At 36.1% G+C, this 17,569-nt stretch overlaps 1 pseudogene; it reads right to left on the bottom strand.

Moving 5' to 3' along the window:
• Positions 1-6,501: 6,501 nt before the first annotated feature.
• Positions 6,502-7,576, bottom strand: LOC125931775 (replication factor C subunit 3-like; annotated as a pseudogene).
• Positions 7,577-17,569: the final 9,993 nt, after the last annotated feature.

The following is a 17,569-nucleotide window of genomic DNA, read 5'->3' on the forward strand; positions in this document are numbered from 1 at the left end:
GGCTTCTGTCCATGTGCATGCAAATGTAAAAGAATTATAAATTAAAAGACCCTTTTGTTATGGACAGTTTCATTTTAACCCCTCCTGCTGCTCTCCCTTTTTCCTTTTCCTCTTATGTAACCAATAGGCTCAGCTTATCCAATAATATTTGTGTTTGTGTCCTAGAGGATGAGAAATCATATTTTGATTAATGGTGTCCCCTTAGAAGAAAGAAAACTTGAGTTAAGACTACATTTTAGTGCAAATGTTGGAAATTACCCCAAATTGCCACAAACAGGACTTACATCAATGTTTCTGCTTGACCCTTTTGCAGAAGGAAAAAATACCTTCTGGAAATGCACAGCAAACAAAAATATTTTGGAAGTGAAATAAGTAAGGTAGCCTTTCCTCTTCATAACACATACTGGTAGAATTATTGCTGTTCATTAACAGTCCATATAATGAATCATAAAAGTGCAGGACGTAAAGTGTGTGTGGTTGAGCTCCAAGCTCTAAAGAGAAATTCATTTAATTCCTCTCCCAATTATTTGAGAGTGTTTGGATCTCATCTCTTATTTTCTCTGTCCAGATCATTAGCTACAATTTTGAAAATAAAATGAGTCAGTGCCTCATGGCTTGAAAGCAAAGGCAGGATTCTCATTTGTATACATCTCTTTACAGTAGTTAACTTCTCTTTATGTCTCTTTTCTGCTGTATTTGAAAGTCATCATGTTTCTCATGATGACCACTTGGTGGCCTTGGGTAGCTAGCAAAATGTCACCACCTTCCTTTTAACTCTGGTCATACAACCTGGGGTGGGTTGAAATGGTCCAGAGATAGTATCTTGAGGTAACACAAGCATGCCAGTGAGACAACCAAGGAAACACTTAGGGAGTTTTTTAGGTTGATTTTAAGGTGAAGGGGCTGAGCAGATTGTTTTATCTTCACTTGGGATCTGCTTCTGAGAAAGTTTTGGTAAATCGGTTTCAAAATCACTTTTCCTTCCTGCCCACTCCATGAAACTGAAATAGGTGCAATGTGTTGGATTGGGGGAAATAAAAATGAATGACTTTAATTGGCCATATCAGCTGTTATTCTGGATTACTGTTTCAGGGTATAACCACTTTTTGTTTGTTTGTTTGTTTTCTGTTTGACAGGCAAGGAGGGAAAAGAAGCTAGGGATTAATGGAAACAGAATAAAGACATCACTAAATTTATAAGAGAACTTTTATAAATACCAATTGTTTGGAAGTGAACAAAATTTCAAATATTCTGGGACATTCCTGAAAATGGAATGTCTAATTTTAAGTCTCACAGGCACATTTTAGGAATTTAAGAAAATTCAGAAAAGTGCTTAAAACAGTCAATTTAGGTCATAGGGCCATCCTAAAGATAAACAAAATAGGTAGGTGACTATATGCAGTCTTATTTGAGGACCACAGATCCATACTTGTCATGTTTGCCTTCAAATATCTCCTTCCACTATCATATCCTACCCTCCTCTCCTGCTGGGATCAAATCTATGTAATTTAAATTATTCTCCTGGGTCAAATTACAAGAAGCCTGCTACTGAGTGAAAATGCAGTATGTATCTGAGTAAGAGAGATTTCTAGCCCTCTTCTATAAAAACATTGCTTGTGTGAGTTTTTTGACCAGCTTATTACCCTCACAATTCTGCCTCCTGGACTGGACGGTAGGGGATGAGAAGAAAGACAGGAGAAATCATGGGTGGTTTGGTACTCTTGAATTCTAAATAGCAGGATCAGCAAAAGCTGGGGAGAATGGCCCCTGAGTAATGGGGCATCTGATTTAGGGAGATGCCCCAAAGAGTATGAGCCACCAAAAAGGCTGTAACATCAAAAATTAAAGAGGGCCCCAAAGGTAAAATCATCAGCTTTACTGCTTTTGTTGGTAGCATTATAGGTCAGATACATTTTTTTTAAGTAGGCTCCACACCCAATGTAGGGCTGGAACTCAAGATTCTGAGATCAAGAGTCACATGCTCTACCACTGAGCCAGCCAGGTTCCCCAGGTACCTTTTCAAAGCTCAAGATAGACTCATGCTCAGCTTACAGTTTTAGGTACTACTCATTTCTTGAGCATTAACTCCTCTTCTTTTCAAATCCATGCAGAGTCCAAGCACCCAGAGATCTCATGCTACTGCTAAGAGACTGAATGTTCAAACAATGACCAAACCATATATAAAAATAGAACTGTGACCCACAATCTACAATAACCTACCCCAGTAATTTATCCAGTAATTTCTCCAGAAAGCCAAATAACCCCTGGGAGAATTGTTCCCAAATGGCCAGCATTTGATTAATAACTGGCAGCTTTCCTAATTTCTCTCCATTTCCAACTTAGGACCAGCCAGAGAAAGTCAAATATGCAACTCTCACCAATCATACAGGATGTCCCACTTCTAGTTAACCCACCTACATCTTCCCCCATGACAGCAACCTTGAATTAGAAGTATGCCTGAAACTCCCTTTTTTCCACTATAAAGTTTTCTCATTCCACTTCCAGCCTTTGTGTCTGTCAAAACACAAATGATAGTGGCTGATTCTCTTGCTATAGAAAGCTCTAAATAATCAGTCTCTGCTTGATCTCATTTTGTTGGTCTTCATTTATTCCCATGCTGCTCAAGAGGTCTTGAACCAGCAAGCCAGAACGATCTTCTCAAAATGCATACGTGATCACATCACGTCATTTCCCATCCCCACATAAAATACATTAGTCACTTTTCATAACTTTTTAAAATAAACTTCATTTTTAGAACAGTTTGATTTTTAAAAATTAAGATAATGCAGAATTCCCCATATACCCATCATCCAGTTTCTCCTATTAACTACTTACGTTATTATAGTACACTTGTTACAATTAATGAAACAATACTGATTCATTATTATTAACTAAAATTCCATACTTCACTCAGATTTTCCCAATTTTTACCTAATGTCCTTTTTCTCTTCCAGGATCCCATCCAGGATACTTTATCACATTTAATCATCATGTCTCCTTAAGCTGCTTTTGACTGTGACAGTTTCTCAAATTGTTATTGTTTTTGATAATCTTGATTATCATTTTGAGAAATACTAGTCAATTATTTGCATAATATTTTTATTTGGATTTGTCTAGTGTTTTTCTCATGATTAGACTGGCATTACTGGGATTTGGGGGGAATATCACAGAAGCAAAATTCTATTCTCCTCATGATACATCAAAAGTCAATACTATCAACATAACTTAACACTGTTTATGTTGACCTTGGTTACCTACCTAAGGTAATATTTGTTAGATTACTCCACTATAAAATAACTCTTTTTATTGGCCCTTTCCATACTGTACTCTTTGGAGAGAAATTATTATGAGCAGCCCACGTTTATGGAGTGGAAATTTATGCTCCATCTCCTTGAAGGCAGAGTATCTACATAAATTATATGGAATTTTTCTGCATCAGAGATCTATTCAATTATTTATTGATATCAATATGAATTCATGGATATTAATTTTTTTCCATGGGTTATGATTCAATGTTAACTTATTTTATTGCTCAAATTGTTCCATCTCTGGCCACTGGAAGCTCTTGCAGTTGGCTTCTATGTCCTTTGATACACTATCAGCCTTGTGAAATTTTTGCTCCTTCTTTACTTTGTGGCACTACAAGATGCTCCAGGTTCATTTGTATATTTATTTCCCCAGTCTTAGAATCAGGAATTTCTACATTAATCCCTTGTTCCTTCTTTTGGAGAATCTTATTAGAAACCAAGATCTGGGTGCTAAATGTGCCTGTTGCTACTGAGATATTTTTTTTCTTTCATGCCCTCTCAATTAACAGAGCAAAAAGAACATGTATCTATGTACTAACCTGGTTAAATACACATATCTATGAATATTTCTATAGGTAACTATTTGTATCTATATTAAGTTAAATATGAGTTTATATTGATGTCTCCAACTTGATTCTATTACCAATTAGGTTATTTTAACATCCTCCACTTGTTTTTCTATAAACTCCTACTCTACTCCAACGATGAGAAATTGGCTTCTACCATCCACTCTTCATTTACTTGTTTAATTCCATTATACATGCATACTAATATCATAATTGTTAACCCTTACCCCCATAGTAAACAACTTTATAAACTAGAGTGCAATGCTTATGCACAGCTTCTTTTGCTTTTGGTCTGCTCATTTCCAAAGTTACTTAGGTCAACATTTTTTTCCCACTGAGGTTGTTTCATCCACTTGTAATACAGTTTTATTGTTTTTTGTTTTTTTGTTTTATTTTTTTAATGTTTAGTTATTTTTGAGAAAGAAAAAGAGAGACAGACAGACAGACAGAGTATGAGCGGGGGAGAGGCAGAGAGAGATGGAAACACAGAATCTGAACCAGGCTCCAAACTCTGAGTTGTCAGCACAGAGCCCCACGCAGGGCTTGAACCATGAGCCATGAGATCATGACCTGAACTTAAGTTGGATGCTTAACTGACTGAGCCACCAAGGTACCCCTGTTTTTTTTCATATTCTGAATGCCACTCTGAGATCCTCCAACCTCCTATATAAGGCTTTTTATTTGCATATATTAGGGTTCACTCTGTGCTATAAAGTTCTATGGGTTTTGACAAATGGATGGTGTTATATACCTACTATTACAGTATCATACATAATAGGTTTACCACCCTAAAAACTCCCCTGTGCTTCACCAACACACCTCCCTCTGGCAACCAATGATTTTTTTTTTTTACTGGCCTTATAATTTTGCTTTTTCCAAAATATCATGTAGCTGAAATAATATAATATATAGAGTTTTCAGACTGGCTTCTTTCACTTAGCAATATGAATTTAAGATTAATCCATGTCTTCATATGAATTGGTAGCTCATTTCTTTTCATCACTGAATAGCACTCCATTGTATGGATGTACCACAGCTTCCTTACTCATTTACCTATTGAAGGGCATTCTAGTTGCTTCCAGTTTTTGGTGATTATAGAGTTGCTATAAACTTTCATGGTCAAATGTGGACATAATTTTTTAATGAATTGGATAAATACTTAGGAATGTGATTGCTGGATCATATGGTATTATTGTGTTTATCTTTACAATAAACAGCTGAACTATCTTCCAAAGTGGCTGTTTCCTTAATTTTTCAGGTAAATAAAGATCAAAATCCCTAACATGGACTGCATCGTCTTTAGTTCCTACATATCCAGCCCCATCTTTCATCACTTTTATCTTCACATTGATGCTTCAGATACACCCCCATGCTCCCTATAGCCCCTGAGAACCTATTCTGCTCCCTAGGCCTGGAAATGACTCCTTCTACTTCTGTAAGTCCTCTGCATCCCAACTTGGTTATCATCCCATTCTTCCATCACATCACATTTTAAGCATATTTTCTTCAATAAAGCCATCACTGACCTCACTGGATAGGTCAAATCCCCCCAAGATAGGCTCCTATAGCTCAAAATATCTCACATTTGTAGCATTTATTATAGTTGTGATACTATATTTGTGTTTTGTTATACCACTTACTAGACTGTAAGTACCATAAAATCAGGACCAGATTTTTCTCATTATTTTATTCCTAATACCTAGCACAGTAACTGATATGTAGAAGCAGCTTACTATACTTTTTATTAGAGAAACAAATGAATAAATACAATAAAAGCAACAATTACTGTCAAAAGTCAATGGCATACATTTATAACAACATGGATGAATATGAGGGCATTATGCTAAATGAAATAAGTCAGATAAAGACATATACTACATAAAGACATATATTATATTCCACTTATACGTGAAATCTAAAAAAGCAAAACTTATATAAAGTACAGTGGTGTTTACCAGGACTGGAGGTTTGGGGAAATGGGAAGACATTGGTTAAAGGATTCAAACTTCCTGTTATATGATGAATAACTTCTGAAGATCTAATGCACAACATGGTGGTTATAGTTAATAATACCGTATTATATACGTGGAAGTTGCTAAGAGAGTCGGTCTTAAATGTTCTTACCACACACACAGACACACAAAATGATAATTACACAGCATGATGGAGATATTGGCTAACACTATGGTGGTGATCAATTTGAAATATATAAGTGTACAAATGAAAACCTTGGAAACCTTACTCTTACACAACGTTATATGTCAATTATATCTCAATAAAGCTGGAAAAAAAGTCAATGGTAAAATATTCTTTACCTTTAAAGATGTCAGCTAAATTTGTAAAATTAATCATAACGTTTTTCAAACTATGCCATTTTCAACATTTTATAACATAGTAATGCCATACTATAATTGCCATAGTACATTTAAGTAACTACTAAATCTAATTAAAACTTCAAGCTATTGAATACTATTCAAGCTATTTATTTACAACACTTAGATTAAAGTGTGTTTGCAAAAGATCACTTTATTTTTTATGTAAAGTTGGTTTATTTTACCTGCAGCTCTTCCAATATAAACTGAATGTAAATGATGATACTGAGAAATATTAGGATAGTTGCCAATATGTCAAAACATCATGCCTTCCAATCCATCCTCCATGAACTTTTTATAAAGTGCCATACATTTGGCCACAATCACAATGCTTCCAAATCATAAATGGCTTTGCTACCCAGCTGCAGACGATGTTCATAGTAAGTCATCATTTGGGTCACTTCTCCTTTCAGTTGTCCATCACAGTTATGTAAAAATTTCTGAGAGAAGGCCCTGCATTATTATTTCAGGAGGAATACATTGAGTTAGAAGCTCAAAAAGTCTTCCACGAACTTTAAGGAGACTTTGTGGAGTCTGATGATTGGCAATAGCATTGGCAGTCTCCTTCAGATACACCTCCCAATCTGTTTCAGGGATTTCTTGATCTGCATCAAAAATATATTGTTGCACTCTTCAGGCTTCACACATAAGTAGGGTGTTTTTGGAGATTCCTGAAGGACTTCTCTGCAAGTCTAATGAACCAAGTTGTGAAGGAAGATTCAGACCTTCCTTGGCTTACACACAATATATAACACATGAAAAATATCTTCAATGCTGAGAGCAGGCACACAAACTGTCAGGCACCTCCTACAAATAGGTGGTATCACTTTAGATGTAGAATTGCAACACAAGATCAATCTGAAGTGGACATATATTTTCCATGGTTCTATGCGAGGCACGTTGAGTATCTTTGGTGAGTTTGTCAACCTCTGTCAATAATACCACTTTAAGATCTCTTTGAGAATTTGCTTCAAGTTGCTGTGATTGTATCACTGTTTTCAATATCTCCTGGATTACTACCCAATCACTACTTCCAGAATCACTGGGATTAACTTCAGCGATAATTGTTTGCAATGCCACTAATTTCAGTTTTCTTTTTAGATGGAGTTGTGAAGGTCTGGTGTTCAATTCTCAATTTTTCCACTCACACACCATAAAATTCAAGAATACACATAATTCTTGTCTTTTTTCCCAGCACCAGATGAACCATACACAAAAGATGAGGAAAGTCACCACTTTGCACCACGTTGCAAAGCTGGGCCACCTGCTCATGATGATAGTCCAGGTATGCCAAGTATCAGCAACAGTACTTGTCCACCTGGAGGCTCATTCCAGCTCAAATTCCCAGTGTCCCATGCTTGAAAGCCCTGCGCACATGCTGTCCACTGGGATGTGTACACAAGTTCCCTAAAAAGACCACTTTAGAACAGAATTTTTTTTTCAGCATAGTATTCAGTTTTCCTAAGGTTGTTTTGTTTTGGTTTTGTTTTGTTTTGTTTTGTTTGGTTTGGTTTGGTTTGGTTTGGTTTTGGTTGTTTTTATTATTATTATTATTATTATTCACTGGGTTCCAAGCAGGGACAAAATGATATAAAGCATCTACCTAAAAAAATCTGTGACTTAAAGGTGTTTTGCTTTGCTCTTTATCAAGAGATTCAAGTGAAAGTGGATGGATACATTTCTTCCAATCAACCAACTTGGCCATTTTTTAAAGTAATCTCTACACCCAATGTGGGTCTCAAACTTATGTCCCTGAGATCAGGAGTCACATGCTCTACTGACTGAGCCAGCCAGTTGCTCCTGGCCATTAATTCTTTTTTTATTTTTTTTTATTTTTTTTCAACGTTTTTTATTTATTTTTGGGACAGAGAGAGACAGAGCATGAACGGGGGAGGGGCAGAGAGAGAGGGAGACACAGAATCGGAAACAGGCTCCAGGCTCCGAGCCATCAGCCCAGAGCCTGACGCGGGGCTCGAACTCACGGTCCGCGAGATCGTGACCTGGCTGAAGTCGGACGCTTAACCGACTGCGCCACCCAGGCGCCCCTCCTGGCCATTAATTCTTAATTGGATCCCAAGAACCTACATGTGGTTAACTGAAAGTTTAAATGGCCCACTAAAGAACAAAAACTATTTCAGTCCTAAACTACATTAATAGAATCTCATTATTTTTAACTAACCTTTATTTGTGCACTTTTAAAAACTAAGTGTAAAAAAAGTATTCCTTTAAATTTCTTCTTGTTTCACCTATAAGACTAGTCATTTCAGATTACTAGATTTAGAAAAAGACAGATTTTATCTATTTAAGCTTTCCACCCATTATATACGTTTCTTTAACAATATTTGGCCTCTTTTTTATTATCTCCAATGATGGACATCCTACTTTGTGCTGACACTGTCTATTTGACTTTGAAAATTTCTCATCTATGCATAAGTGATCAAAACTTTAAATAGGAGAGAATCTAGTACAGAGAAATGAGCATGCAGCAGACCAACATTGATTCAGTAGGCAGTGCTTTTCAGGTTTTGTTCAACTTTGCACCATTCTAATTATTGTTATCAAAATTCATTTCTTTATACACCTGAAACTAATGTAACATTGTGTTAAATATACTTGAGTTTTTTTAAAAGGCTAAATTTCTCAATCTTATCCATGGATATAGTATTGTCTTTATGGGAAACAGTAGAATTTTATTCATACTCTATCACTCTCCAACATAGACTTGCTATACCAGCCAGCTTGACTTATCCCTACTCCAACTCCCAATTAAATTTTTTCATCTTTGTGCACAGAACCATTTTCCAATTTCTCTTCACCTAAATTCATCATATCTAGAAATCTGGATCTCTCTCTTCTTTAAACCCCAGATTAGAAATCCTCCATCTGAATCCACTTTGATTAAACTCACTTCACTCCAATATTTGAACTTGATGAAATAGCCAACATATATGGTTTACCCTACATCCAATTCAATTACCCTAGTTATAGTAATTACTCTGTGCTCTTTGGATACCGAAGTGAAGAAGAGATAAGTTAAGGAGTTCCCTGATTATCATAGTTTAAGCACTGAGAGATGTATCCCTCAAATACATTTGAGAATTTGGAGGTAAAAGAGAAGAATACAGATTTAAGGAATAAGAAAGACTTTGTGGAAAAAAAAATAGTATTTAAGCTGGGCCTCAAAAAGATGGCTCTGAGAAAATATTGAAAGAAATACCAAGAAAATCCATTTTACATAGAAGGAATGGCTGGAACAATGGCATGGGTATAAGAAAGAAAAAAATGTATATGAAGAACTATATCTTTAGTCCTCTGGCCAGAACAAATGTTTATAAAAAGGTCAGGGAAAGGGAAAGGTAGAATATGCAGGGGCCTTGTTATTAAGGGCCTTGTTTGCCATTCTGAGGTGCTGAGACTTTATTTCATAGGTAGTAGGGAGCCATTGAAAATAGGTAGCAAAGTGATATGGCCAGATTTATTTTTTTAACAAAGAATAAGAAAACTAACAATAATTCTTTAAAGTTGTAATACCAGGGGTGCCTGGGTGGCTCAGTTGGTTAAGCCTTTTATTCTTGATTTCAGCTCAGGTAATGATCTCACTGTTCGTGAGTTTGAGCCCTACATCAGGCTCCTCACTAACAGTGCAGAGCCTGCTTGGGATTCTCTCTCTCCCTCCCTCTCTGCCCTTTTCCATTCATGCTTTCTCTCTCTTTCAAAATAAACTTTTTTTTAAAAAGGTCATAATTTCAGATGGTAAGGAAAATTGTTTTGTACCAGGGACCCTTTTGACACATTTTCAATATCTGCTGACATCTTACAGTCTGAGTGTGCAATTCAAGGAAAAAATGGTAAGAATTAGAAAACGAATAATGAAATTATTGAGAAATTGCCATATTCTGGACATTTTTTTAGTTGCTTTTTAGCCACCTATGTTAATATTACCATTATTCTCATTTTATAGATGATAAAACTGAGGCTCAAATAGTTTTAAAAGCTTGATCAAGGTTAATTAAGGAGTAGTAGAGCTTGAATTTGAATCCATCCAACTTGAGGCCAGTGTCTGTACTCTAAAGCACTATATTGCTTGGCCCTCAAAAGCTGAGTAGCTACCAAGCCAGAGCATCAGAACTGAGAGACACTTGTAAACAACTTGTTCAACCTTCTTACTGTCAGATGATAAAGCTGAGGACCTGCAGATGGGATAGCATCTTGCTTTAAGTCACATAATTTATTAGGAGAAATTTCTGGGTAGAGCAAAGACCTCCTAATTCCCAATTCAGTGTTCATTCTATTGTACTATTATGCTATTGTTCTAGCAAAAATGAAGGTTATGTATCTCCTCAACACTAGGTTTGGGGCTTTTCAGGAAACCAGATTAAAAGGTAAAGTCCCTAAAATCCAAATTACATTGTAAGTCAAAAATTCCATACATATGGTGCGTGTGTGCATGCACGTGCACACGTGCGTGTGTGCTATGTGGCTACATCAGGTTAGAGATGCAGGTGAAAGGTCCCAACTTTGAGGAGAAAATAATCTATTCCATCAGGGATTTCCCCTCAACATCCCCAGGTGCATGTCTTCCTTTTGTTTGTTTTATACCCTGGGAGTAAGGCTGCTCCAAGCATGTGACTCCTGTACTCTGAAGTCTGAAGCAGCCACCTGTTTGCTTTGGAGTACAATTCCAATTGTTGAGATTAATCAATCTCAAGGGCCATACATTTTTCAGGCTACAGTTTCTGGAAGAGTTGCCTATTTCAGCTCAAACTTCCATGTAACCATTTCAAAACACCACCAAAATTCTTGATAAATAGGAGGCCAGGAATTCTTGTAGACCCCTCAACTCTTGCTAAAATATAGGTGGGTAGTTATTTTATTTTCCTACCACAGCTGCCACTTTCTGACTTTTCAAGTTTTAAAGTGAACTGGAGTCAATTCAATTTTGCCATAGCAAAGAGAAAACTTTGTCCCAGGAGTTTCTATGGTGATCCTTCTCAAACACTGATGAATACCAGGTAAGTTGTAAAAAATTAAATAATCTGGCTTTATCTCTAAATATTCTGATTAAATTAATCTGGAGTGAGAATCAGAAATCTTCATTGTCCACAAGACCACCAGTGATTCTATTATGCACTCAAGTTTAAAAACTACTGATCTCTGAATTACATGTTAAGTATGGAAGCTGCAGGAATTCTTAGAGGCAATGTGACTAACGTTGTGGATACACATTGATGCACACATGAAAACTTCCTTCTCTCCAGTCACTCCTAAAATTCTCAGCCACTTTTGCTTGACTCGCTATACTCAGGAGTACAAATAATTGGATCATTCAGGACAATTAAGTGGACTCTTCACAGGTGCAGCAGTAGGTTGCCAATATTTCTGACTTGTCCACATATTCCTACCTATACCAGGACTCCAAAGATACTGATACTGATGCTGATACTGCAGCATTTCAGACCCCACACCAGACCTGCTAAAACATAATCTGCATTTTAACAAGATTTATAGGTCTGAGCCAGTGGTTCTCAAAGTGTAGTCCCAAGAACACTACCATCAGCCTCATGTGGAGATTTGTCAGAAATACACATTCTTGGGGTGCCTGGGTGGCTCAGTAAGTTAAGTGTTTGACTCTCGATTTCAACGAAAGTCATGATCTCACAGTTCATGGGATTGAGCATCGCATCAAGTTCTGCGCTAGCAGTGCAGAGCCTGCTTGGGATTCTTTCTCTCCCTCTCTCTCTCTCTGCCCCTTCCCAAATTGCTTTCTCTCTCTCAAAATAAGTACTCATTTAAAAAAAAGAAAAGAAAAGAAAGAAATGCACATTCGCAGGCCTCACCAAGGAAATTATGAATCAAAAACTCCGGAGTTGAGGCTCAGAAATCTGTATTTTAGGAATGCCTCCAAGGTGATTTTGATACACACTCAAGTTTGAAAACCACTGTAGATCATTCCTCTGCTTTCAGGCAATATTGTCTTTCACTCAGTCATAGAAGAAGGGCAGGTCTTCAAGGTAGAAGATTCCACTATCAATTTGAGAAAGCATCCCCTATTTTATGAAAGACTTATGCTTCCTGCTATATATTAAAACTTTTTGTGCCCTCAAGATTCATATATTGAAACCAAATTAATCCCCAGTGCGGTAGTATTTGGGTTTTTTAAAAGTGTGTATTTATTTATTATTTTGAGAGAGAGAGAGAGAGAGAGAGAGTGAGAGCACAAGCAGGGGAGGGGCAGAGACAGAGGGAGAGAGAGAATCCGAAGCAAGTTCAGAGCTGTCAGTGCAGACCCTGATGCGGGGCTCTACCCCATAAACTGTGAGATCATGACCTGAGCTAAAGCCAGAAGCTTAACTGAATGAGCAACCCAGGTGCACGCCCAATGTGGTAGTATTTGGAGGTGGAGCCCTTGGAAGGTGATTAGATCATGAAAATGGAGCTTCCACGAATGGGATTAGTGCCATTACAAAAGAGACCTCAGAAAGTTCCCTTGCCCGCTCCACCATGGCAAAACATAGTAAGAAGGTGGCTGAACCAGGAAGTGGGCTCTCACCAGATACCAAATCAACCAAAGACTTAATGTTGGACTTCCCAGTCTCCGGAACCATGGCAAAAATTTCTGATGTTAATATGCCACCCAGTCTACGGCATTCTGTTGTAGCAATCTGAAAAAACTAAGACATTTCCTTCTCTCCACCCAGAACATTCCTTGTTATTGACAATCCTTTTCTTTTTAATTAAATTTAATTGAATTTTAAACACCTCTATAGTTAACATACAGTGTTTTATTAGTTTCAGGTGTATTATATTCAACAATTCCATACCTCACCCAGTGTTCATCTACACAAGTGCAGTCCTTAATCCTAGTTGTATTTTTTACCTATCACGCACCCACCTCCTCTCTGGTAACCATCGATTTGTTCTCTATATTTTTCTGTGTCTTGGTTTGTTTCTCTCTCATCCTTTTTTCTTTACTTGTCCTTCTCTGTATGTTTGTTTCTTATATTCCACATATAAATGAAATCATATGGCATTTTACTGACATTTCACTTGCATTATACTCTCTGGCTCCATTCATGTTGTTGCAAAAGGCAAGATTTTACTTTCTTTTATGGCTGAGTAAAATTCCATTGTATATATACAACACATCTTCTTTATCGATTCATCATTCATGGACACCTGGGCTGCTTCCATAATTTGGCTATTGTAAATGATGCACTCTAAACATAGGGGTTCATGTATCCCTTTGCATTAGTGTTACTGTATTCTTTGGGTAAATACCCAGTAGTGTGATTGCTGAATTGTAGGGTAGTTCTATTTCTCATTTCCCAAGGGGCCTCTGTACTGTTACCCAGAGTGAATGAACCAGTTTGCATTCCTACCAACTGTGCAAGAGTTCCTTTCTCCATATCCTTGCCACCACTTACTGTTTCTTGTGTTTTCATTTCAGTCATTCTGACGGGTCTGAGGTGATATCTCGTTGCAGTTTTGATTTCTGTTTCCCTGATTATGAGTGATATTGAGCATCCTCTCATGTATATTTTGGCCATCTGTATACCTTCTTAGAATAATGTCTGTTCATGTCTTCTGAACATTTTTATTTGGATTATGTGTTCTTTAGATATTGAGTTGTATCAGTTTTCTATATTTTTGGATGTTATCCTTTATAGGATATGTCATTTTTAAATGTCTTCTCCAATTCAGTAGATATTCTTTTAGTTTTCTTTATTGATTCCTTTGCTATGCAGGAGCTTGGGGTTGTTGTTGTTGTTGTTATTGTTTACATTTTATTTATTTTTGAGACAGAGCACAAGTGTGGGAGGGGCAGAGAGAGAATGGGACACAGAATCCAAAGTAGGCTCCAGGCTCCGAGCTGTCAGCACAGACCCCAAACACATGGTTTGAACTCACTAACCATGATATCATGACTTGAGCCAAAGTCAGATGCTTAACCTACTGAGTCACCCAAGTGCCCCAATACAGGACAGTTTTATTTTGATGTAGTCCGAATATTTTTACTTTTATTTCCTTTGCCTCAGTAGACATATCTAGAAAGATATTGCTATGGTAGATGTCAGAGACCTTACTTCCTGTGCTCTCTTCTAGGATTCTTATGGTTTCAGATATCACATTTAATCTGTTTTTAATTCATTTTTGTGTATGGTGTAAGAAAGAAGTCCCATTTCATTCTTTGGCATGTTGCTATCCAACATCATTTGTTGAAGGACTTTTTCCCATTGGACATTCTTTCTTGCTCTGTTGCAGATTAATTGACCATAGAGTTGTGGGTTCATTTTTGGGTTTTGTATTTTGTTCCATTGATCTAGGTATCTATTTTTGTGCCAGTACTGTTTTGATTACTACAGCTTTGTAATATAACTTGAAATCCAGAATTGTGATGTCTTAAGCTTTGCTTTTCTTTTTCAAAATTGCTTTGGCTATCCAAGCAATTTTGTGGTTCCATACAAAATTTAGGATTGTTTATTCTTATTGTATGAAAAATGCTGTTGGTAGTTTGATAGGGATTGCATTAAATGTATGGATTGCTTTGGGTAGTATAGAAATTTAAACAATATTTGTTCTTCCAATCCATAAGCATGGACTGTCTTTTTCATTTCTTTGTGTCATATTTAATTTCTTTCATCACTGTGTTACAGTTTCCAGAGTATAGGTCTTTCACCTATTTGGTTAGGTTTATTCCTAGGTATCTTATTACATTTGGTGCAGTTGTAAATGGGATTGTTTTCTTAATTTCTCTTTGTTGCTTCATTATTAGCACATAGAAATGCAACAGATTTTGTATCCTGTGACTTTACTGAATTTGTTTATGAGTTCTAATAGTTTTTTGGTGGAATCTTTTGGATTTTCTATATATGGTATCATGTCATCTGCAAATAATGAAAGTTTTACTTCTTCCTTGACAATTTGGATGCCTTTTATTTCCTTTTGTTGTTTAATTGCTGTGGCTAGCACCTCCAGCAGCACTATGTTAAATAACAGTGGTGGGGAGTTCCTGGGTGGCTCAGTCAGTTAAGCATCTGACTTCAGCTCAGATCATGATCTCACAGTCCATGTTTGGCTCTGTGTTGACAGGGTAGAGCCTGCTTGGGGTTCTCTGTCCCCCTATCTCTCTGCCCCTCCCTCTCTTCCCCTCTCCCACTCGTGCTGTCTCTCTGTCTCAGAAATAAAATAAATCATTATTTCTAAAGTGGTGGGAGTGGACATCCTTGTCCTATTCCTGACCTTAGGGTGGAAAGCTCTCATATTTATCCATTGAGTATGATGTTTACTGGGGGTTTTCATATGTATGGCCTTTATTATGTTGAGGTATGTTCCCTCTAAACCTACTTTGTTGGGGGCTTTTATCAGGAGTAAATGTTGTATTTTGTCAAATGTTTTTTCTGCATCTATTGAAATGATCATTTTTTCCCCTTCTCTTATTGATGTGATGTATCACATTAATTGATTTGTGAACACTGAACCACCCTTCCAAACCAGGAATAAATCCCACTTAATGCAGCGAATGATTTTTTTAATGTATCGTTGGATTCTGTTTTCTAATATTTTTTGAGGGTTTTTCATTTATGTTCATCAGAGATATTGGCCTGTATTTGTCCTTTTATTCAGTATGTTTATCTGGTTTTGGTATAAGGGTGATACTCACTTGATAGAATGAATTTGGAAGTGTTGCTTCTTCTTGTATTTTTTGGAATATTTTGAGAAGAATAGGTATCAAATCTTCTTTAAATGTTTGGTTTCACCTGTGAAGCCATCTGGCCCTGGTCTTTTGTTAATTGGGAGTTTTTTGATTATTGATTCAATCTTCTTGCTGGTACTCTGTTCAAATTCTCTATTTCTTCCTGATCTAGTTTCAGTAGATTATATGTTTGTAGGAATTTATCCATTTCTTCTAGGTTGTCTAATTTGTTGGCATATAGTGTTTCATAATATTTCATTACAATTGTTAGTATTTCTGTGGTGTTGATTATTTCTCTTCTTTCATCATTGATTTTGTTTATTTGAATCATCTCTCTCTCTCTCTCTCTCTCTCTCTCTCTCATGAGTCAAGCTAGAGGTTTATTAATTCTGTTGATCATTTTGGAGAACAAACTCCTGCTTTCATTGATCTGTTCTATTGTTTTTTTTCTTTCTATATCATTTATTTCTGCTCTAATATTTATTATTTTTTTCCTTCTGCTATTTTTAGGTTTATTTGTTGTTCTTTATCTAGCTCCCTTAGGTTTGTAAAGTCAGGCTGCTTATTTTAAAATTTTCTCGCTTCTTGAGATAAGCATGTATTGCTATAAACTTCCCTCTTGGAATATATTTCTCTGCATTCCAAAGGTTTTGGAACATTGTGTTCTCATTTTCATTGATTCCATGTACTTTTTGACGTCTTTGATGTCTTATTTGACCCATTCATTGTTTAGTAGCATGCTATTTTTTTTAATCTTATTTTTTATTTTTTAAAATTTACATCCAAATTAGTTAGCATATAATGCAACAATGATTTCAGGAGTAGATTCTTTAATTCCCCTTACCCATTTATCCCATCCCCCCCTCCCAGAATCCCTCCAGTAACCTTCAAGTATTTTTTGTCTTTCTAGATTTTTTCTTTTCTTTGAATTCTAATTTAATAGCATTGTTGTCCAAAAATATGCATGATATGACTTCAGTCTTTTTAAATTTGTTGAGGCATGTTTTGTGGCATATGTGAACTATTCTAGAGAATATTCTGTGTACCCTTCATATCTTACTATTTTACGATGTAGTGCTCAGAATATATCTATTAATTTCATCTGGTCCAATGTGTCAAAGTCACTACTTTCTTGTTGGTTTTCTCTTGGATGATCTGTCCATTGATGTAAGTGGGTTGTTAATGTCTTCTACTATTATTGTATATATAATATATATACAATATATATAATATAATATAATATAATATAATATAATATATATACAATATAATATACAATATATATAATATAATATATATTGTATATATAATATATATACAGTATATATAATATAATATATATATATACATATATATATATTTGTTATATCTTCTTGTTGGACTGTCCCTTTATTAATATATACTGTCCTTCTTTGTCTCTGTTTACAGACTGTGTTTTAAAGTCTTTTGCCTTATAAAAGTATTGCTACTCTGGCTTTCGTTTGACATCACTTTGCATGATAAATATTTCTCCAGCCTCTCACTTTCAATCTGTAAGTGTCTTTAGGTATGATATGAGTCTCCTGTAGGAAGCATATAGATGAGTCTTGTTTTTCCATCCATTTTGTATCCATCTATGTATTTTGATTG

Source organism: Panthera uncia, chromosome X (genome assembly GCF_023721935.1).
Source record: "Panthera uncia isolate 11264 chromosome X, Puncia_PCG_1.0, whole genome shotgun sequence".
NCBI classification, from domain to species: Eukaryota; Metazoa; Chordata; class Mammalia; order Carnivora; family Felidae; genus Panthera; species Panthera uncia.